The sequence below is a fragment of the Bombina bombina genome, chromosome 1, assembly GCF_027579735.1.
Source record: "Bombina bombina isolate aBomBom1 chromosome 1, aBomBom1.pri, whole genome shotgun sequence".
Classification (NCBI taxonomy): domain Eukaryota; kingdom Metazoa; phylum Chordata; class Amphibia; order Anura; family Bombinatoridae; genus Bombina; species Bombina bombina.
In genome coordinates, this window is record NC_069499.1 from 564,934,293 (window position 1) to 564,957,088 (window position 22,796).

The window sequence follows — 22,796 nt, forward strand, 5'->3', positions numbered from 1 at the left end:
ACTCTCATATGTTGACATATTGCTTTGTAATAGCCCGAATTAATGACAACTGTTATGTTATTATAGAACTGTTTTGTTTTGTATGTTAATTTGTATTGTTTGACCTTTAAAACCTCCAATAAAAATGATATATAAAAAAAAAAAAAAAGTTGACTTTAGTTAAAATAGTGTCTGGAATCCAGTCATCCATCACACTTGAGAAGAAGAAAATGTCTATGGATCAAGCATTACGGTATCTGCCAAATTATAGCAACAGCTACAGTATATTATGATTGATACTATTATGTGCTATCCCAAACTCCAAATTTTAGCTGTCATAAAATAGCTTTTAGTCAGCCTAGACCTTAATGCAAAGGATCAACCCCAGTGCAATAAACTCTATCTACCAATGACTTGACCCAAACCCAACTCTGTTCGCCCCTCCAAACTGTAATTATCCCTACTCTTAATCCTTACAACTGAAATTACCCACTCCCATAAAACTATCCCATATACATGATGCCCCATCATAATTAGTCTCCCAGCACACTTGATTCAACTTCTATACGCGATCACCTTTATTACCCCTTTAAATTAAATGAATTACTTTACATGATCTCTCTCACCACAATGACACACCTACCGCCTACAACACCTAAACATTCTCCCCCCCCCCAAAAAAAAGATATCTTATTACTCCCTGCAATCCAAAAATGCAATGGGAAACATAGCTGAAAACAACAAGGGGCCGAATTATAGGAGCTTTCAGGTTTGCCGGAAAAAGTAGTTATGAAGTTATGACCGCTGCTCCATAACTTGTCCGCCTGCCCTGAGGCTGCGGACATCAATCCGCCCGATCCTATACAATCGGGCTGATTGACACACCCTGCTAGCGGTCGATTGGCTGCGAATCTGCAGGCGACAAGATTGCACAAGCAGTTCACCAGAACTGCTTGTACAATGATAAATGCCGACAGCGTATGCTGTCAGCATTTATCGATGTGCGGCGGACATGATACACTACATCGTATCATGTCCGTCCGCACTTTAGTAAATCGGCCCCTATGTCTGCAAAGGACTTTTAGTTGACACGTTGAAATATATAATTTGGTTGAACTAAGTAATGGGCTGACACAAATTGGATAAACAAGGAGTTCCTTAATCCTCAAAAGATCTCCCAGAATTCCAAAAACATAACTAATATACAGTTTCCTGTAAAATAAATTCTACCTGTGTCAAAATTAATATGGAGAAATTAAAGGGACAGTAAAGTCATAATTAGACATTCATGATTTAGACAGAGCATTCAATTTCAAACAACTTTCCAATTTTATTTATATTATTTAATTTGCTTCCTTCTCTTGTTATCCTTTGCTGAAAGGTTTATCTAGGTAAGCTCAGGAGCAGCAAAGAACCTAGGTTCTAGCTGCTGATTGGTGGCTGTATATATATATATGCCTTTTGTCATTGGCTCACCCATGTGTTTAGTTAGAAACCAGTAGTGCATTGCTGTTCATTCAACAAATGATACCAAGAAAATAAAGCAAAGTTGATAATAGAACTGGAATAATAAAGAAAGTTGCTTAAAATTGTATATTCTACCTAAATCATAAAATATTTTTTGGGGGGTTTTATGTCCCTTTAAGTATTTCACAAAATACAGTAAATCGAATAACACTCAATAGACAAGATTACATATATGGTCTTTTTGCAAACAATTTTCATTGCGCAGGTATTACAAGTCTTGAGAAATCTCCTTTTATGCAACAATCCTTTCCGCACTCGAAGAGCTGTAGTTAACAGTTTTCTGCAATATAAGTTTCACAAAACACTTCAAAAATACATTACAAAGCCAGTTACACTCATATTAACACTGTCTAATAAAAAATATTTTATAAAAATATTGCACACAAAAGGGCTCAAAGATAGGAGATTTCCAGTGTTAGAAAACCAAAGCTGATGCTGGGATTTTACATTGACATACATACAAATACATAGAGAAATATGCATTTATATGTATAGAGATATGGTTAACTATAGAGATAATGAAAATATTTCACATTACAATCTTATGCACATTAAACAATATCTCAGAGGGATTTTCAAAGAGATATTCGCATATAGATCTCGAGATATCTAGACATATACTGTATATAATCATATAAATATCTCGCTATAAAGAGATATCAGTCCAAAATTCATCTCATATATAGAGAAATATTTATTTATAAATAAATAGAACATATTCCATTACGAAAACATTATCGCAATATGAAATATTCGCATGTTCATGTACACTTTCAAGGAGAATACGTCATGGACTTTGCACAACAGATTAGGTTTTAAGTGGGGTTTTTATTTCTATTTGTCTTCTCCATTGACTTCTATGGGGGAATACGTGAGCATGCACGCGATTTGGCTTATTGGATTACGCGGGTTAACTCATGTGCAAAATAAGTTATTTTGCAACTTGTAATACCTGCCCGACCCCATGATGCAAAAAAGCCATAACGCGCCCTGTGTTTTCACAACTGAGAAAGACAGATTTCCCGATTCGACTTTTAATCTTGCCCAACATGTGTACATAACTGTTATAAAACTCCTGAAACATACTGAGGGCATAAATGATCAAGCTATCCATAAATGTATTTCTTCTATAAGGTACGGCAAGTCCACGGATTCATCCTTTACTTGTGGGATATTATCCTCCTGCTAACAGGAAGTGGCAAAGAGCACCACAGCAGAGCTGTCTATATAGCTCCTCCCTTAGCTCCACCCCCCAGTCATTCTCTTTGCCTACTCTAAGTACTAGGAAGGGTAAAGTGAAAGAGGTGATAAAATATTAGTTTTTTATTTCTTCAAGCAAGAGTTTTTTTTATTTTAAATGGTACCGGTGTGTACTATTTACTCTCAGGCAGCAGATGGATGAAGACTTCTGCCTGGAGCCTGATGATCTTAGCATTTGTCACTAAGATCCAGAGCAGTTCCCACAGTATGGCTGAGGAGTACAAGAAACTTCAGTGTGAGGAACCCTTTCATGCTATAAGCAGTGAGGTATGTTCAGTCATTTTTTTCTGGAGAGACTGTGGTATTTCAGAATTGGCTGACAGTATCCCCATGAGGGAGAGGGTAAGCAGTAATCCTAAAAGATATAGAGGGGTATTACTAAGCTTGCATAAGGGGCTAATAAAAAATGGTTGACACTGAGTTTGAATGTTTGTGGGCAAACGTTTTGTGAACTGGGAGTGCTGATAACGTTTTTGGGAACTGAAAGAGTTTATTTCAATAACGTTTTTTTGTGACTTTATTGAGGGTACACTTGACTTCTGGTTTGGGTTTTAGAACCCATATGGCTAGTTTGGAACCGCTCTGGTGCAGTTCCTTTAGGCTGTAAAAACATTGAGTGAGATGGGCGGGGCCTATTTTCGCGCCTCAGTTGCGCAGTTGTAATTGCAGATCAAGCAGCAAGCTCCAACTCCGGTGGGCACTTGTGGAGGTGTTGGGCCAAATCGAAGCTTTAACTCAATTTTTCCAACCCCTGAGGGCAGGTAGGCGCCACAGCAGGGCTGTGGCGAGGTGCAGGGGGTATTTTTGTCCGGAAAGAGTAAATATAAGAGAAGAGAAATAAGTTTGCTTGGAGTAGATGTATATGAATGAAGAATGAACTTATAGTGGGTGAAATCAGGTTTAGGGGCGAATTATCAAACTCCGAATGGAGCTTGATGCCCCTGTTTCCATGCAAGCCTTTAGGCTCGCCGGAAACAGAAGTTATGGTCAAGTTATGTCTCCATAATTTTGTCCGCTCACACATTAATAAATTGGCCCCCATGAGTGAGATTTCCTCCAGACTTGCTCAGCATTGCAGGAGCATTTTTGCAAGTAGTGTGTTTATTGAGAATGCCAGGGCTGTAACTGATGGCGTGGGATTTTGTACAGATGGGGAGGAGCAAGAATGTCTTCTGTAGAGGAAAGAGTTTTGTTATTGAGCTGAAGCAAGGTCAGGACAGGTTATAGTGGAAGTGTGAAGTAAGAGATATTTAATAAGTTTGGAAAATTGAAGCAGATCAACAGATTTATACAAATGCGTGGGTGAGAAAGAGGGGAGGGTATAGCCAATATATTAAGATTATAGGTGAACAGGTGGTGGGAAATGGGAAAGGGGCAGGCAATAGGTGAAGTCAGATGTAGAGCAGAGGTTGAAAAATACTAGGTCAATAGAGTGTCTGTCACGCTGAGTAGAAAATAGGGTGGACTGTGAGAGACCGAAGGAGGATGTGAGTGAAAGAAGTTTAGAGGCAGCAGGGGCAGATGGGTTATCAATGGGGATGTTGAAGTCCCCTGAGTATTAAAGTGGGTATATTTGTAGAGAGAAAGTGAGTAAGCCAGGCAGCAAAGTTCTTAAGGAATTGGGAGGTTGGTCCAGGAGGGTGATAGAGGACTGCCACTCTGAAAGAGAGGGAGGAGAACAGGCAAATGCAGTGGATAGGAAGAGAAGGAAAGAGATAGGGGCGGGGGCAGGTACTGATAGGTGCAGGAGGGGGATTGCATGATCCCAACAATGCCACCATGCCTCTCATCTGGCATAGAATGGAGACCACCATGTGTGAGAGCAGCAAAGGAAACAGTGTCAGAAAAAGAAAGCCAGGTTTCAGTATCACAACATGTTTGATTTTGCTTCTATATAATCTATTGTTTAGTGCATAATAGTATGATTTATAACAAAATCCTTAAGAACCAAATAAAATGTAATAATTAAAAACTCAGGCCTGTTATGAGTACTTGATGACTAAAATATTTAAAAAGCAGATACAGGGGTTGATTCATTCATAGTGCAGCACCTCTACTGTGCTAGTTTTTGCAGCCTCCGGGAAAAAAGCTAAACTAATAATGAGTGCCATAGTTTGAGTGGTCCTGAAAAAAATGTCTGCTTTGGCATGAACCTCTGGAACAGCATAAAGAGGGATCCCTGCTACTTTACCTAAATCTAGCTCTGTGCCACTGGACATTTTAAGGATCTGTGTTCCCATGTGTTAGGATAACTATTTTTCCATTATTAAAACTATATAAATAAATAAATATTCTTGTGGTTTATGCCAAACATAGAGTATGACAAGAAGTGCCCTTGCTGTTTTGAACAAAATTATTTTTTAATTTCTAAAAATAACAAAAGTAGTAATTTCATGTGAAAACCACACGTTAAAGTTCTCATAGTTTAACAGGCGTGGTTGTGAAGGCAAACTAGACTGCAAGACCTATTTTTTACAGGGCATCTTGCTGACTTTTACATACTAGTTTAGATAAAACCATTTAGGATTTAAGACAAACTAGTGACAAAAACAATAATTGACAAGCAACTTGCCACTATTTTAGTTTAACAGGTTATTAATAAGTGAAGACTCAGAAAGCAGATGTCTGCTTTGGCATGACCCTCTGGAACAGCCTAAAGAGGGATCCCTGCTACCTTACCTAAATCTAGCTCTGTGCTACTGGACATTAAAGTGAATGTAAATTTTGATGAACCAGTGCCCGGTTTTTAATAATCCTATTAAAAACAGGGGCACTTTCATTCATCAAACATTACATTTCACTGGTTTTGTTAAAATACTTACCTTTCTTTGTGAAAGCCGCTCCAGCGCTTCCCCCGCCCGTCGCAAGCCTCTTCCTACGTCAGAAATGATGATCCTGGCCTTCCTCCAATCACGGCATTGCTTTACGCAATGATTCCCCAGGGGGAAGCCGTGATTGGAGGATGCTGGAATTGTCATTGCTGACGTATGAGGAGGCTTGCGACGGGCTGGAGAGTCTTTTAAAAAGAAAAGGTAAGTATTTTAACAAAACCAGTGAAATGTAAAGTTTGATGAATGAAAGTTCCCCTGTTTTTAATAGGATTTTTAAAAACTGGGCACTGATTCCGAAAACTTTACATTCACTTTAAGAATCTGTGTTCCCATGTGTTAGGATAACTAGTTTTCCATTTTAAAGGGACACTCAGGTTTTATTAAATTTTCATGATTCAGATACAGCATGTAATTTTAAACAACTTTCCAATTTACTTCCATTAAAAAAATGTGCACAGTCTTTTATATTTACACTTTTTTTGAGTCACCAGCTCCTACTGAGCATGTGCAAGAATTCACAGACTATACGTATATGCATTTGTGATTGGCTGATTGCTATCACATGGTACAAGGGTAGTGGAAACATAACTTTGTTAGAAAATAATCTACTACTCATTTGAAATTTGACTAAATGCTATTGTATTGTCTTGTTATCTTGCATTTGTTGATTATGCAAATCTGCTGTGTTTACTGGTCCTTTAATTGTTTCTTACAACTATATAAATAAATAAATCTACTTGTGGTTTATGCCAAACAGAGAGTATGACAAGAAGTGCCCTTACTGTTTTGAACAAAATTATTTTTTAATTTCTAAAAATAGCAAATGTAGTAATTTCATGTGAAAACCACACGTTAAAGTTCTCATAGTTTAACAGGCGTGGTTGTGAAGGCAAACTAGACTGCAAGACCTATTTTTTTACTGGGCATCTTGCTGACTTTTAGATATTAGTTTAGATAAAACCATTTAGGATTTAAGACAAACTAGTGACAAAAACAATAATTAACAAGCAACTTGCCACTATTTCAGTTTAACAAGTTATTAATAAGTGAAGACTCATGAACATGAATCTGCCACAAAAGAAAAGAAAACTTTGTTATCAAGTATAAATTCTCATAATTACCCACATAGAACATTTACGTTTTACTGAGGAACATCATTAGGTCACGAAAATAACTGGTCATTGGGATGCATGTTTAACTAAAATTAGCCTGACCACTAAAATCGGTCTGATAAAACATGCTATGATCCCTTGTTTTTTAAAATGAACCCTACAGAACACAACCTACCTGTATGGTATTTGTTTGGTGTGAAATATCATAAAAGCATCATAAAATGTCAAGCTAAATAGGGTAGCCAAAAGTTTAAAAAAAGAGAAAAAATAGAGACTGTGCTCAATCCCAATGATAATGGAAAGAATTCAGCCACATTTTACAAGCAAGAGAAAGCAGTCCTGTTCCAAAATCCAAATTATATACTGTAAATGACTAATATTTGTGGAATTTCTGATTTTTACTCAATAACATATTTAAAGGGCAACTAAACTAAATTAAAGTAAATTTTAACAACACATAAAATGTTTCATTATTGAAAGTATAACATTACTGCAATATACATTTAATATTCATTTTGCTACATTTTGTGTAAAATACATATGAAAGTTTTGCTTGTTCCACTTTCTCTCAGAGTCTTAATGTAATCTTTGCTGTGAACTAGTCTCCCTCCCCCCACATTTTCCTTACCTTGTCTGTGAAGTAATTTGCTCTCTTAACCTCTTCCTGCTGAGACTGATTTGTCTACATCAGTAGTTCGGATGAAAATAAATTAGTAAAAATGTAAATCACTCGATTGTTAATCGTGTGATTTCCATAATGCGATTGGGTCATTGATAAGATGACGCTAGGTATGCCCCCCTATCCCCCGATCCAATATAGGAAGCGGCTATGGTTTCAGGACAGCCGAACGGTTAATACCAATTGCTTCAGACTTCATAAAGGAAGGAACTATTCCGAAAGCTTGTCAACTTATAAATGTATAGTTAGTTCAAGTAAAAAGTATCATTGCTCAATGCAATACTCTTGTTATTTTGATATCTAAATCTCTGGATTAACACGGCTACTCCAATCAACGTGACTGTATACAGTGGGGAAAAAAAGTATTTAGTCAGCCACCAATTGTGCAAGTTCTCCCACTTAAGAAGATGAGAGAGGCCTGTAATTTTCATCATAGGTATACCTCAACTATGAGAGACAAAATGTGGAAACAAATCCAGGCAATCACATTGTCTGATTTGGAAAGAATTTATTTGCAAATTATGGTGGAAAATAAGTATTTGGTCAATATCAAAAGTTAATCTCAATACTTTGTTATATATCCTTTGTTGGCAATGACAGAGGTCAAATGTTTTCTATAAGTCTTCACAAGGTTGTCACACACTGTTGCTGGTATGTTGGCCCATTCCTGCATGCAGATCTCCTCTAGAGCAGTGATGTTTTGGGGCTGTCGCTAGTCAACACAGACTTTCAACTCCCTCCAAAGGTTTTCTATGGGGTTGAGATCCTTCGTTGCCCGGGCGGTGTGTTTGGGATCATTGTCATGCTGAAAGACCCAGCCACGTTTCATCTTCAATGCCCTTGCTGATGGAAGGAGGTTTGCACTCAAAATCTCAAAATACATGGCCCCATTCATTCTTCCATGTATACGGATCAGTCGTCCTGTTCCCTTTGCAGAGAAACAGCCCCAAAGCATGATGTTGCCACCCCCATGCATCACAGTAGGTATGGTGTTCTCTCTCCTCCAAACACGTCAAACTGTGTTTCTACCAAACAGTTCTACTTTGGTTTCATTTGACCATATGACATTCTCCCAATCCACTTCTGGATCATCCAAATGCTCTCTAGCATACTTCAGACGGGCCCGGACATGTACTGGCTTAAGCAGGGGGGCACGTCTGGCACTGCAGGATCTGAGTCCCTGGCGGCGTAGTGTGTTACTGATGGTAGCCTTTGTTATGTTGGTCCCAACTCTCTGCAGGTCATTCACTAGGTCCCCCGTGTGGTTCTGGGATGTTTGCTCATCGTTCTTGTGATCATTTTGACCCCACGGGGTGAGATCTTACGTGGAGCCCCAGATTGAGGGAGATTATCAGTGGTCTTGTATGTCTTCCATTTTCTAATTATTGCTCCCACAGTTGATTTCTTCACACCAAGCTGCTTGCCTATTGCAGATTCAATCTTCCCAGCCTGGTGCAGGTCTACAATTTTGTTTCTGGTGTCCTTTGACAGCTCTTTGGTCTTCACCGTAGTGGAGTTTGGAGTGTGACTGTTTGAGGTTGTGGACAGGTGTCTTTTATACTGTTAACAAGTTCAAACAGGTGCCATTAATACAGGTAATGAGTGGAGGACAGAGGAGCCTCTTAAAGAAGAAGATACAGGTGTGTGAGAGCCAGAAATCTTGCTTGTTTGTAGGTGACCAAATACTTATTTTCCACCATAATTTGCAAATAAATTCTTTCCAAATCAGACAATGTGATTGTCTGGATTTGTTTCCACATTTTGTCTCTCATAGTTGAGGTATACCTATGATGAAAATTACAGGCCTCTCTCATCTTCTTAAGTGGGAGAACTTGCACAATTGGTGGCTGACTAAATACTTTTTTCCCCCACTGTATATATATATAGATATATATATTTAGATTTAGCTATTAGATGGAGATTTAGATTACATGGAATTGATATCTGTTTAAATACCTGTTTAATAAAATAGTATTAATTAACTAAGCTAAATTAATGCTAAACCCAATTAAAGGGACAGTAAAGTAAAGTAAATTAGAAATTCATGATCTAGACAGAGCATACAATTTCCAATTTACTTCTATTATTTAATTTGTTTCCTTCTCTTGTTATCCTTTGCTGAAAGGTTAATCTAGGTAAGCTCAGTAGCAGCAAAGAACCTAGGTTCTGATTGGTGGCTGCATATATATACCGACTGTCATTGGCTCACCTATGTGTTTAGTTAGAAACTAGTAGTGCATTGCTGCTTATTCAACAAATGATACCAAGAGAATAAAACAAATTTGATAATAGAAGTAAACTGGAAAGCTATTTAAAATTGTATATTCTACCTGAATCATGAAAGAAAAACTTTGTGTTTCATGTCTCTTTATGAGAAGAGGGCAGGTCTACACCAAACTCTTTCTTTAACTGCACATATATATTTTTTGTCTTAGTCTAGGGGACCCTGCCTCTCCTCCCTCCTGCACTAGACCACCCACCCACTTCCCACCTTCCCGCCCACACCACCCACTGGCATCAACGGAGGATTATTAAAAACAGTGACACAGACAGATTTACTGTCTGTAACGATCAGGCAATTTGGCTTCATATGGTAAGGGAGCAGGATCAGTGCTTCCTTACCATATGAAGCCAGATGCCCGCAGCCTACAACAGCAAGTCTTGGTTGTCACTTGAAAAACAAGACTGCAAGGGCTGCAAATAGGTCAGTTGTAGATCTGAGTTATGCGGTACACTGAGACTTGCACCGCATGATGTAGATCTACGTCAGAATGGGCAAAGGGTTTAACTTACAGCAACTTGGTAAAACAATGGAGGATTTGCAAACATAACGACTATGGTGACCCTTGTCTACTGCTGTAACAAGTTGGGATTGTCTCCTTCAAACAGGGCAATTGGCGGCTGGAGTTTGACTGTTGAAAAACTATTGCAGCAAACAAGGTAATAATGAATTCCAACAAATTTTACACTTACCCAGCATGTTGCAAAAAAATCGAAAAATCTATTAATTACAAGCACCTAGATTACGAGTTTTGCGCTAAACAGGGTGCAAAATGAACGCAACAAAAGTTGCATTATTTCACCCTCCATAGAGCTGCCATTACGAGTTTATGAAAAGCCTCCTTGTGCATGTGATATGATGGAGTTAAGCTCCATACCGCTCAAAATCCAAGGGCTGCTTTCATGTGCTCGTGCACGCTTTCCCCCATAGACATCAATGCGGAGAGAGTGTTTGAAAAATCTAAAACTAACACCTGCGATCGTGGAATGAAAAATTTCCGTAACGCAACCCCATTGATGTCTATGGGGGGAAAAAAGTTATGTTTAAACCTAACACCCTAACATAAACCCCAAGTCTTAACACCACTAATCCGCCGCCCCGACATTGCTGACACCTAAATAAAGTTATTAACCCCTAATCTGCCGCTCCAACATCACCGACAGTAATAAAAGCTATTTATCCCTAATCTGCCACTCCCCGACATCGCCGCCACTATAATAAAGTTATTAACCCCTAAACCTCCGGCCTCCCACATCTCCTCCACTAAATAAACCTATTAACCCCTAAACTGCTGGGCCCCCCCATCGCAAAGCACCAGGGGCCCGATCCGATATGCAGCCAAATTTTGCACTGGTTTGGTATCACATATCACGTAGAAGTTACGCTCGTATATTTCTGCCTTCGGCCATAGTTTTTTGGGCCATAGACAGGTATACCAAACCAGCGCAGTTTGGTATCCAATATACAGTGTAAGGACTTACGTGGCGAAAATTGAGAAATCTTACTCCATTTTCACCTTGCCACAAATTGCAGGCGTAGTAAGCCTTACGCTGTGTATTGGAGCCCCGTAACTCCCTAAACTACCTGCTAAATAAAACCTAACACCTAACGCATGCGCAATGTCTATCTACCTGTCAACCGCGAACTGCTAAATAAAACCTAACACCTAACGCATGCGCAATGTCTATCTACCTGTCAACCGCTACATTAACTACCCCCTAATGTGAGCCCCTTACACCGCCGCCACCTACATTAACTACCCCCTAATGTGAGCCCCTTACACTGCCGCCAGCTATATTACATTTTTTACCCCTAATCTAATCCCCCTACCCCGCTGCCAAATATATTAAATTATTAACCCCTAATCTAATCCCCCTACCCCGCCGCCAGCTATATTAAATTATTAACCCCTAATCTAATCCCCCTACCCCGCCGCCAGCTATAATAAATTATTAACCCCTAATCTAATACCCCTACCCCGCCGCCAGCTATCTTAAATTAATTAACCCCTAAAATAATAAACTATCCCTACCACTAAACCTACAAATAGCTCTGAAAAGGGCTTTTTGCGTGGCATTACCCCAAAGTAAACAGCTCTATTGCCAGCCCTTAAAAGGGCTTTTTGCGGGGCTTTGCCCCAAAGTAAACAGCTTTTTTACCAGCCCTTAAAAGAGCTTTTGGTGGGGCATTGTCACAAAGTAATCAGCTCTTTTGCCTATAATCTAAATCCCCCTATTCCGCCGCCACCTATAATAAATGTATTACCCCCTAATCTAATCCCCCTACACCGCCGCCAGCTATATTAAATACATTAACCCCTAATCTAATCCCCCTATACCGCCGCCACCTATATTAACTATATTAACCCTAATTATATTAGGGTTAATATACTTAATATAGTTATTATATTATATATATTATATATATTAATATTAATATATATTAATATTATTAATTAAAATATTCCTATTTAAATCTAAATACTTACCTATAAAATAAACCCTAAGATAGCTACAATATAATTAATAATTACATTGTAGCTATTTTAGGGTTTATATTTATTTTACAGGTAACTTCGTATTTATTTTAACTCGGTACAATAGCTATTAAATAGTTAATAACTATTTAATAGCTACCTAGTTAAAATAATTACCAATTTACCTGTAAAATAAATCCTAACCTTAGTTACAAATACACCTATACTATCAATAAATTAAATAAACTACAAATCTCTAAACTAAAATACAATTATATACACTAAACTAAATTACAAAAAAAAACAAACACTAAATTACAAAAAATAAAAAAAGATTACAAGAATTTTAAGCTAATTACACCTATTCTAAGTCCCCTAATAAAATAATAAAGCCCCCCAAAATAAAAAAATGCCCTACCCTATTCTAAATTAAAAATTAACTAGCTCTTTTACCAGCCCTTAAAAGGGCCTTTTGCAGGGCATGCCCCAAAGTAAACAGCTCTTTTGCCTGTAAAAAAAAAAACACAATACCACCCCCAACATTAAAACCCACCACCCACATACCCCTACTCTAAACCCACCCAAACCCCCCTTAAAAAAACCTAACACTAAGCCCCAGAGGATCTCCCTACCTTGAGTCATCTTCACCCAGCCGGGCCGAACTCTTCATCCAATCCGGGCGATGTCTTCATCCAAGCGGCAAAGAAGAGGTCCTCCATCGGGGAGAAGTTTTCCTCCAAGCGGCCTCTTCAATCTTCTTTCTTCAGCCCTCCGACGCGGAACATCCAGCTGGCCCGACGACTGAATGATGAATGAAGTTTCCTTTAAATGATGTCATCCAAGATGGCGTCCGTCGAATTCTGATTGGCTGATAGGATTCTATCAGCCAATCGGAGTTAAGGTAAGAAAATCTGATTGGCTGATTCAATCGGATCGGAACAGCCAATAGAATGCGAGCTCAATCTGATTGGCTGATTGGATCAGCCAATCGGATTGAACTTGAATCTGATTGGCTGATTGAATCAGCCAATCAGATTTTCTTACCTTAATTCCGATTGGCTGATAGAATCCTATCAGCCAATCGGAATTCGACGGACACCATCTTGGATGACGTCATTTAAAGGAAACTTCATTCGTCGTTCAGTCATCGGGCCAGCTGGATGTTCCGCGTCGGAGGGCTGAAGAAAGAAGATTGAAGATGCCGCTTGGAGGAAAACTTCGCCCCAATGGAGGACCTCTTCTTTGCCGCTTGGATGAAGACATCGCCGGGATGGAAGACTTCTTCTTTGCCGCTTGGATGAAGACATCGCCGGATGGAAGACGTCTTCTTTGCCGCTTGGATGAAGACAGAACTCTTCATCCAATCCGGGCGATGTCTTCATCCAAGCGGCAAAGAAGACGTCTTCCATCCGGCAATGTCTTCATCCAAGCGGCAAAGAAGAAGTCTTCCATCTCGCGATGTCTTCATCCAAGCGGCAAAGAAGAGGTCCTCCATCGGGGCGAAGTTTTCCTCCAAGCAGCATCTTCAATCTTCTTTCTTCAGCCCTCCGACGCGGAACATCCAGCTGGCCCGACGACTGAACAACGAATGAAGTTTCCTTTAAATGACGTCATCCAAGATGGCATCCGTCGAATTCCGATTGGCTGATAGGATTCTATCAGCCAATCGGAATTAAGGTAAGAAAATCTGATTGGCTGATTCAATCAGCCAATCAGATTCAAGTTCAATCCGATTGGCTGATCCAATCAGCCAATCAGATTGAGCTCGCATTCTATTGGCTGTTCCGATCTGATTGAATCAGCCAATCAGATTTTCTTACCTTAACTCCGATTGGCTGATAGAATCCTATCAGCCAATCGGAATTCGACGGACGCCATCTTGGATGATGTCATTTAAAGGAAACTTCATTCGTCATTCAGTCGTCGGGCCAGCTGGATGTTCCGCGTCGGAGGGCTGAAGAAAGAAGATTGAAGATGCCGCTTGGAGGAAAACTTCGCCCCGATGGAGGACCTCTTCTTTGCCGCTTGGATGAAGACATCGCCGGGATGGAAGACTTCTTCTTTGCCGCTTGGATGAAGACATCGCCAGATGGAAGACTTCTTCTTTGCCGCTTGGATGAAGACATCGCCCAGATTGGATGAAGAGTTCGGCCCGGCTGGGTGAAGACGACTCAAGGTAGGGAGATCTTCTGGGGCTTAGTGTTAGGTTTTTTTTAAGGGGGGTTTGGGTGGGTTTAGAGTAGGGGTATGTGGGTGGTGGGTTTTAATGTTGGGGGGTGGAATTGTGTTTTTTTACAGGCAAAAGAGCTGTTTACTTTGGGGCATGCCCCGCAAAAAGCCCTTTTAAGGGCTGGTAAAAGAGCTGGTTAATTTTTAATTTAGAATAGGGTAGGGCATTTTTTTTATTTTGTGGGGCTTTATTATTTTATTAGGGGGCTTAGAATAGGTGTAATTAGCTTAAAATTCTTGTAATCTTTTTATTTTTTGTAATTAAGTGTTTGTTTGTTTTTGTAATTTAGTTTAGTGTATTTAATTGTATTTTAGTTTAGAGATTTGTAGTTTATTTAATTTATTGATAGTGTAGGTGTATTTGTAACTTAGGTTAGGATTTATTTTACAGGTAAATTGGTAATTATTTTAACTAGGTAGCTATTAAATAGTTATTAACTATTTAATAGCTATTGTACCTAGTTAAAATAAATACAAAGTTACCTGTAAAATAAATATAAACCCTAAAATAGCTACAATGTAATTATTAATTATATTGAGCTAACTTAGGGTTTATTTTATAGGTAAGTATTTAGATTTAAATAGGAATATTTTAATTAATAATATTAATATTAATTAGATTTATTTTAATAAGAATTTAGTTAGGGGTGTTAGAGTTAGATAGGGTTATTATACTTAATATATATATAATATAATAACTATATTAACTATATTAACCCTAATATAATTAGGGTTAATATAGTTAATATATATAACATAATAACTATATTAACTATATTAACCCTAATATAATTAGGGTTAATATAGTTAATATAGGTGGCGGCGGTGTAGGGGGATTAGATTAGGGGTTAATGTATTTAATATAGCTGGCGAAGCTGTAGGGGGATTTAGATTATAGGCAAAAGAGCTGATTACTTTGTGACAATGCCCCGCCAAAAGTCCTTTTAAGGGCTGGTAAAAGAGCTGATTACTTTGGGGCAAAGCCCCGCAAAAAGCCCTTTTAAGGGCTGGCAATAGAGCTGTTTACTTTGGGGTAATGCCACGCAAAAAGCCCTTTTCAGAGCTATTTGTAGGGTTAGACTTAGGTTTAGTGGTAGGGATAGTTTAATATTTTAGGGGTTAATTAATTTAATATAGGTGGTGGCGGTATAGGGGGATTAGATTATGGGTTAATTAATTTAATATAGGTGGCGGCGGTATAGGGGGATTAGATTAGGGGTTAATAAATGTAATATAGGTGGCGGCGGTGTAGGGGGATTTAGATTAGGGGTTAATTAATTTAATATAGCTGGCGGCGGGGTAGGGGGATTTAAATTAGGGGTTAATAATTTTAATATAACTGGCAGCGGGAATAGGGGGATTAGATTAGGGGTTAATAATTTTAATATAGCTGGCGGCGGGGTACAGGAGCGGCGGTTTAGGGGTTAATACATTTTTTATTATTAGGAGAGTGAGGGGGGATAGCGGATAGAGGGGTATACATGTCGGGCTATGTTTGGGAGGCGTGTTAGACAGTACGGGAGATTTTATAACTTAGTCAGGTTTTGTAGGCGCTGGCAGTTTCTAAAGTGCCGTAAGTCACTGGCGACTCCAGAAATTTGTACTTACGGAGATTTCTGGACATCGCTGGTTTATACGACTTACGGCACTTTAGCATCTGACGGCGCTGTATATGTGATAGCTCGAGTTGCGAGCTGAAACTACGGGCGGCGGGGGTTCCCTCGCTTGCGCCGCAAACTACGATCTATATCGGATCGCGCCCTAAATTGGCAACCACCCACTTGCATCAACGGAGGATTATTAAAGACAGTGACACAGACAGTGTTACTGTCTGTAACGATTAGGCAATTTGGCTTCATATGGTAAGGGAGCAGGATCAGTGCTTCCTTACCATATGAAGCCAGATGCCCGCAGCCTACAACAGCAAGTCTCAGTTGTCACTTGAAAAACAAGACTGCAAGGGCTGCAAATAGGTCAGTTGTAGATCTGCGTTATGCGGTACACTGAGACTTGCACCGCAAGACGTAGATCTACGTCAGAATGGGCAAACTTGGTAAAACAATGGAGTATTTGCAAACATAACGACTATGTTGAGCCTTGTCTACTGCTGTAACAAGTTGGGATTGTCTCCTTCAAATAGGGCAATTGGCGGCTGGAGTTTGACTGTTGAAAAACTATTGCAGCAAACAAGGTAATAATGAATTCCAACACATTTTACACTTACCCAGCACGTTAATTTATTGCAGAAAAATCGAAAAATCTATTAATTACAAGCACCTAGATTACGAGTTTTGCGCTAAACAGGGTGCGAAACGAACGCAACAAAAGTTGCGTTATTTCACCATCCATAGCGCTGCCATTACGAGTTTCTGAAAAGCCTCCTTGTGCATGTGATAGGATGGTGTTAAGCTCCATACCGCACAAAATCCAAGGGCTGCTTTGATGTGCTTGTGCACGCTTTCCCCCATAGACCTCAATGCGGAGAGAGTGTTAGAAAAAACTAAAACTAACACCTGCGATCGTGGAATGAAAAATTTCCGTAACGCAACCCCATTGATGTCTATGGGGGAAAAAAAGTTATGTTTAAACCTAACACCCTAACATAAACCACAAGTCTTAACACCAATAATCCGCCGCCCCGACATTACTGACACCTAAATAAAGTTATTAACCCCTAATCTGCCGCTCCAACATCACCGACATTAATAAAAGCTATTAATCCCTAATCTGTCGCTCCCCGACATCGCTGCCACTATAATAAAGTTATTAACCCCTAAACCTCCGGCCTCCCACATCTCCTCCACTAAATAAACCTATTAACCCCTAAACCGCTGGCCCCCACATCGCAAAACACTAAATTAAACTATTAACCCCAAAACCTAACACCCCCCTAACTTTAAATTAAAATTACAATATAACTCTATTTAAATAAATAAAAACTTACCTGTGAAATAAATATAAACCTAACATTAAACTATAAATTAACCTAACATAACTAATCTAATACAATAAAAAATACTACCAATACAAATATCTAATTACAAATTTAAAAAAACCTAACACTAAGAAAAAAATAAAAAAATCTAAATTACAACTAAAAAAAACAAATCCTACAATCCTACAATTCTTTGTCAACAGCTGGTGCAATGCCGCCCCCTGCAGATTCACGGCCAATCGGCCGCTAGCAGGGGGTGTCAATCAACCCGATCGTATTCGATCGGGTTGATTTCTGTCCGCCGCCTCAGAGCAGGCGGACAGGTTATAGAGCAGCGGTCTTTAGAAAACACATTGTATACTGTTGGCATTTAGCAGTTTTTAATTTTCAGAACTTGAAATCCACCCTGCTGATGTATCAAGGCTAACTTTGCTACATATCTGTCCTTAATTGGCTTTATCCAATACTGAATGAAAATCAATGCATTTTAAACTAATTTTATGACAGTGGCTACACTTGTTTTCTTGGAACCAAAGCCAAAGAACAAATTGGCTTATCCAGATAAGACAAACGGTCGGTGAAGATTGGCTTTTAAAAAATATATGCAATTAAAAGGATGTGATTCTATAGCAACACAACAGAAATGTCTTGTAATTATAATGTGTTTACTGTCCCTTCAATGGGATTATTGTAAACTGAGTCAAATGTATCCCTTAAGGGACATAAATGTGCTAAACGATAATGCTCTAATGAGTTAAACAATTTCATTATTACATTGTTGCTTGCATAAAATTATGCATTTAACCCCTAACCATGCAAACGTCATTTATTTTAATAAAACAAATACATAAAACATTAAGAGGCTAAAAAAAGGGTTTGTGCCGTCCTTGGCACAAAGCGGCCTCCTTTTAGGGGGCTGTAGTGTGGAATCGATATCAAGAGATTTCGGAAACAATATTTTTGTTACGGGGGCTGCTTGTGATCGTTATTCCGGGTGCCCCATAAAAAAAACACAAAAAAAAACATTTAGAGGCTGAGTGAGTTTTCCAAGTGTTTTTACTTATTGATTGTGATGCAGTTACAGACATACAGTACCTCATTCCCTTCATCCAAGCCCTCCTCTCTCTTCCCTACCCCCCCCCCCCTTTTTTCCCTTTCTTCTTCTCTCTTCTCACATTCTCTCCTCTTGCCTCTCCTCTTTGTGACAGGGTATATCTTCATTCCACATGGTTTTAATAAAGGCAGCTGCCTCTAATTAAATTGATCTAAACATTAGCAGTATATATCCCCCTAGCATTTGATCTAATTTCCCTCTTGTTTTTTCCCAAGTTAAATATTGCCTACTACGGTTAAAAATTAAACACTCATTAGTTGTGTACCCTTTCAGGACAACAACCTATCCATTCTACTTTATTATAGACTTTTATTTTTCACCTGCCAGTTAACTTAACCTAGTATTTTTGTATTTTATACTGTTACGCTAATTTTCATGTCAACTTTCAGACAGTTCTTTATTGATAAAGGTAGATTTTTCTACCTTAGAGGCATCTTTGCATTGTTTCTTCATTAAATAAAGGCAGTGTGCACTGTAAATACCAGGATATTTATCTTATTGTCATGGCAAGACTGAGAGACTGCCTCCTTGTTGGACTCAAATCAATCTTCACACCAGCCCGGACGTGGGCCATGCTACAATTTATACATCAAGTTGTACTGTTATGCACGTCCACGAGAATTGAGGATTGTAACCTCCAGAAATGTTGGACACTATGCACTAATCCTCAATGATTCTGACTGTGCCTTAAACTAAACAGTGCCTCTCTTTACTGTGTTTTGAAATCTGTCATTGATTTGCGCAGTATTTAACGATATTGAAATAACCATTTCTGTTTAAAAAAAAAAAAAAAAGATATGCAGAGCACCCATAAAAAGAAAAAAAACATTTAGAGGCCATAGGTGTAGGAGGACATCATGTCACAGAATTGCCCCTCAAAATTGCTGCAACAACCCTAAATTCTGCTCCCTAGTCACAGGTATAGTTGGCCAAGAACTTTTTAAAATCCCCACCGCATCCAATACACTATAATATATATCAGTGTAGATCAGGTTAGTTCTCACTTCTGCTATTGTTTGTTCCCATAAGCTTGTTCCCTTTCTGAAATCTCTATCGACATCATTTAACACCAAACAAAACAAGATATAAAACCGATACTCATATCCTTCTGTATTGTATCTGTTCACGTATGATAACATGTCAATTACCTGCTCTACATGAAAACAAAATATAATAATTTATGATCTCTTCAAAAGGGACATAAAAGTGTCATTTGAAATGCATAGCTTTTGTGAGAACTTTTATTGTGCAAGCAAACTGCTCCCAATATGAAACAAGGGTGTGTGCATGTGGATTCTCCTTTCACAGATGCATGGAGCACCAGCAGTGGGGCACATGGTTGCCAGATGTATGGTATTTAGCTAGACAGTCTAGTATTTCAACAGGCCGCCCAGTAAAATATCTGTAAAAATACTGGGCACTGATGGAGTCGTATCTGAGACTTCCGGACGATTTATTAAAGTGCGGACTGACATGATACAATGTAGCGTATCATGTCGGATTGCATCATTACATAATCAGTTCTTATGAACTGCTTGTGCAATGCTGCCCCCTGCAGATTCGCGGCCTGCAGATCCGCTAGCAGGGGGTGTCAATCAGCCCGATCGTATAGGATCGGGCGGATTGAAGACCGCAGCCTCAGAGGCAGTGGATCAGTTATGGAGCAGCGTTCTTTAGACCGCTGCTTCATAACTGCTGTTTCTGGTTAGCCTGAAGGCTTGCGCGGAAACAGGGGCATCAAGCTCCATTCGGAGCTTGATAATTCGCCCCCTTGATGTTAGATGATAAGCTACAGGCTGTAGGTCTGATCAGAGGTCTGATATAAGCATTTAACTGAGGCAATTGGTCTGATGTGAGATGTGATCAAACCTCCTCTACCTCTTTCTCCCAATAACCCACTGGTCATGTGGTATTTTTTCTAGCACAGCTGGAAACCGTAGTTATGCAAGAAGACAAAACATGAGCTCAATGCCTATGGCCATATCAAGAGAAATAAGCACATAACATATAGACCTAGTTTACAAATGGAGCACAAGTGCAAGTAGTAAGGTGCATTAAGTCTAAAATTGACTTCTATGAGGGCGTGCAGTAAATTTTATATTGGATAATGCTTGAGCTCTAAGCTAATGGAGAGCAAAAAAATACACCCATGTATTTGAGTTCTTCATTTAGTTCTGGCTGTACAATTTAAATGTAAATCATAAAATACTTCACATATCCAGACATACACACATGTATAATATATACAGGATATATACTGTACATACATATATACAGGGAGTGCAGAATTATTAGGCAAGTTGTATTTTTGAGGATTAATTTTATTATTGAACAACAACCATGTTCTCAATGAACCCAAAAAACTCATTAATATCAAAGCTGAATAGTTTTGGAAGTAGTTTTTAGTTTGTTTTTAGTTTTAGCTATTTTAGGGGGATATCTGTGTGTGCAGGTGACTATTACTGTGCATAATTATTAGGCAACTTAACAAAAAACAAATATATACCCATTTCAATTATTTATTTTTACCAGTGAAACCAAAATAACATCTCAACATTCACAAATATACATTTCTGACATTCAAAAACAAAACAAAAACAAATCAATGACCAATATAGCCACCTTTCTTTGCAAGGACACTCAAAAGCCTGCCATCCATGGATTCTGTCAGTGTTTTGATCTGTTCACCATCAACATTGCGTGCAGCAGCAACCACAGCCTCCCAGACACTGTTCAGAGAGGTGTACTGTTTTCCCTCCTTGTAAATCTCACATTTGATGATGGACCACAGGTTCTCAATGGGGTTCAGATCAGGTGAACAAGGAGGCCATGTCATTAGATTTTCTTCTTTTATACCCTTTCTTGCCAGCCACGCTGTGGAGTACTTGGACGCGTGTGATGGAGCATTGTCCTGCATGAAAATCATGTTTTTCTTGAAGGATGCAGACTTCTTCCTGTACCACTGCTTGAAGAAGGTGTCTTCCAGAAACTGGCAGTAGGACTGGGAGTTGAGCTTGACTCCATCCTCAACCCGAAAAGGCCCCACAAGCTCATCTTTGATGCAAGCCCGAACCAGTACTCCACCTCCACCTTGCTGGCGTCTGAGTCGGACTGGAGCTCTCTGCCCTTTACCAATCCAGCCACGGGCCCATCCATCTGGCCCATCAAGACTCACTCTCATTTCATCAGTCCATAAAACCTTAGAAAAATCAGTCTTGAGATATTTCTTGGCCCAGTCTTGACGTTTCAGCTTGTGTGTCTTTTTCAGTGGTGGTCGTCTTTCAGCCTTTCTTACCTTGGCCATGTCTCTGAGTATTGCACACCTTGTGCTTTTGGGCACTCCAGTGATGTTGCAGCTCTGAAATATGGCCAAACTGGTGGCAAGTGGCATCTTGGCAGCTGCACGCTTGACTTTTCTCAGTTCATGGTGTAAGGGTTAAACTCAGGGACCTATCCCTTTAATCTGCCAGCTATATATTGTGACTCCTCCCTAGCTACATCGCTGGTTGATTGAGAAATCTTCAGACTGCTGAACCTCTCACGCACTTGCCAGAGTAAGCACCATCCGCTTACTTACCTTAACTTCTTTGAAGTTCTCCTCTGCTGGAATCCAACGTCCCTGCTTGCTAGCAGGGAAACCCAAACTCCGTGTCCGGTGATTCCTCACTAGCTGTCAGCTGAGTCAGAAGCTTGAGCGGTTACGTCATCAGCTATTGCCGCCGCTTCCTGCAGTGTCTCTGCAATCCTAGCCTCCCTGCTGACAGACGCCGGAATCAAAGGACAAGGTTTGATTTACCTCTTTGCTGTTACCGGTTCACCTAAAAGTAACTCTGCTTATGAACTGTTCCTATGTATGTTTCCTAAAGGAATTATTACATGTTACGCTATCCTCATTAACTGTTTCACCACCTAAGCGAACTACCTTTAGAGGTCAGAGTGTAAGCATATAACATAGGACAATAATTATATGTTATCTAGTTTCACATAATGTATTGCCATTCTGTGATTTATTATGATTCCACTTTTCATGCTTATTCACAAAAGGGCATATATTAACCTCACAGGGGTAACCTCTTGTTCAGGCGCTGGTTCCCCTTGTGAGACATAAACAAACTTAATTAAAGGGAAACTTCCATATGTAAGGATCTTGACACATGGGCAGTTATTTTGCGCCTTGGTTTTTCCACACGCTTCTTGCGACCCTGTTGACTATTTTGAATGAAACGCTTGATTGTTCGATGATCACGCTTCAGAAGCTTTGCAATTTTAAGAGTGCTGCATCCCTCTGCAAGATATCTCACTATTTTTGACTTTTCTGAGCCTGTCAAGTCCTTCTTTTGACCCATTTTGCCAAAGGAAAGGAAGTTGCCTAA

General features: G+C 39.3%; 1 protein-coding gene and 1 non-coding gene across 4 annotated transcripts in view; one reads left to right on the forward strand and one right to left on the reverse strand.

The window, feature by feature from the left end:
- ITGB2 (integrin subunit beta 2) overlaps positions 1-22,796 on the reverse strand; it is a 408,255-nt gene that overhangs the window by 332,115 nt on the left and 53,344 nt on the right. The window lies entirely within an intron of this gene.
- Positions 18,177-18,311, forward strand: LOC128646120 (U11 spliceosomal RNA). Its single transcript, XR_008400195.1, has one exon. It is a non-coding gene; the product is annotated as a U11 spliceosomal RNA (small nuclear RNA).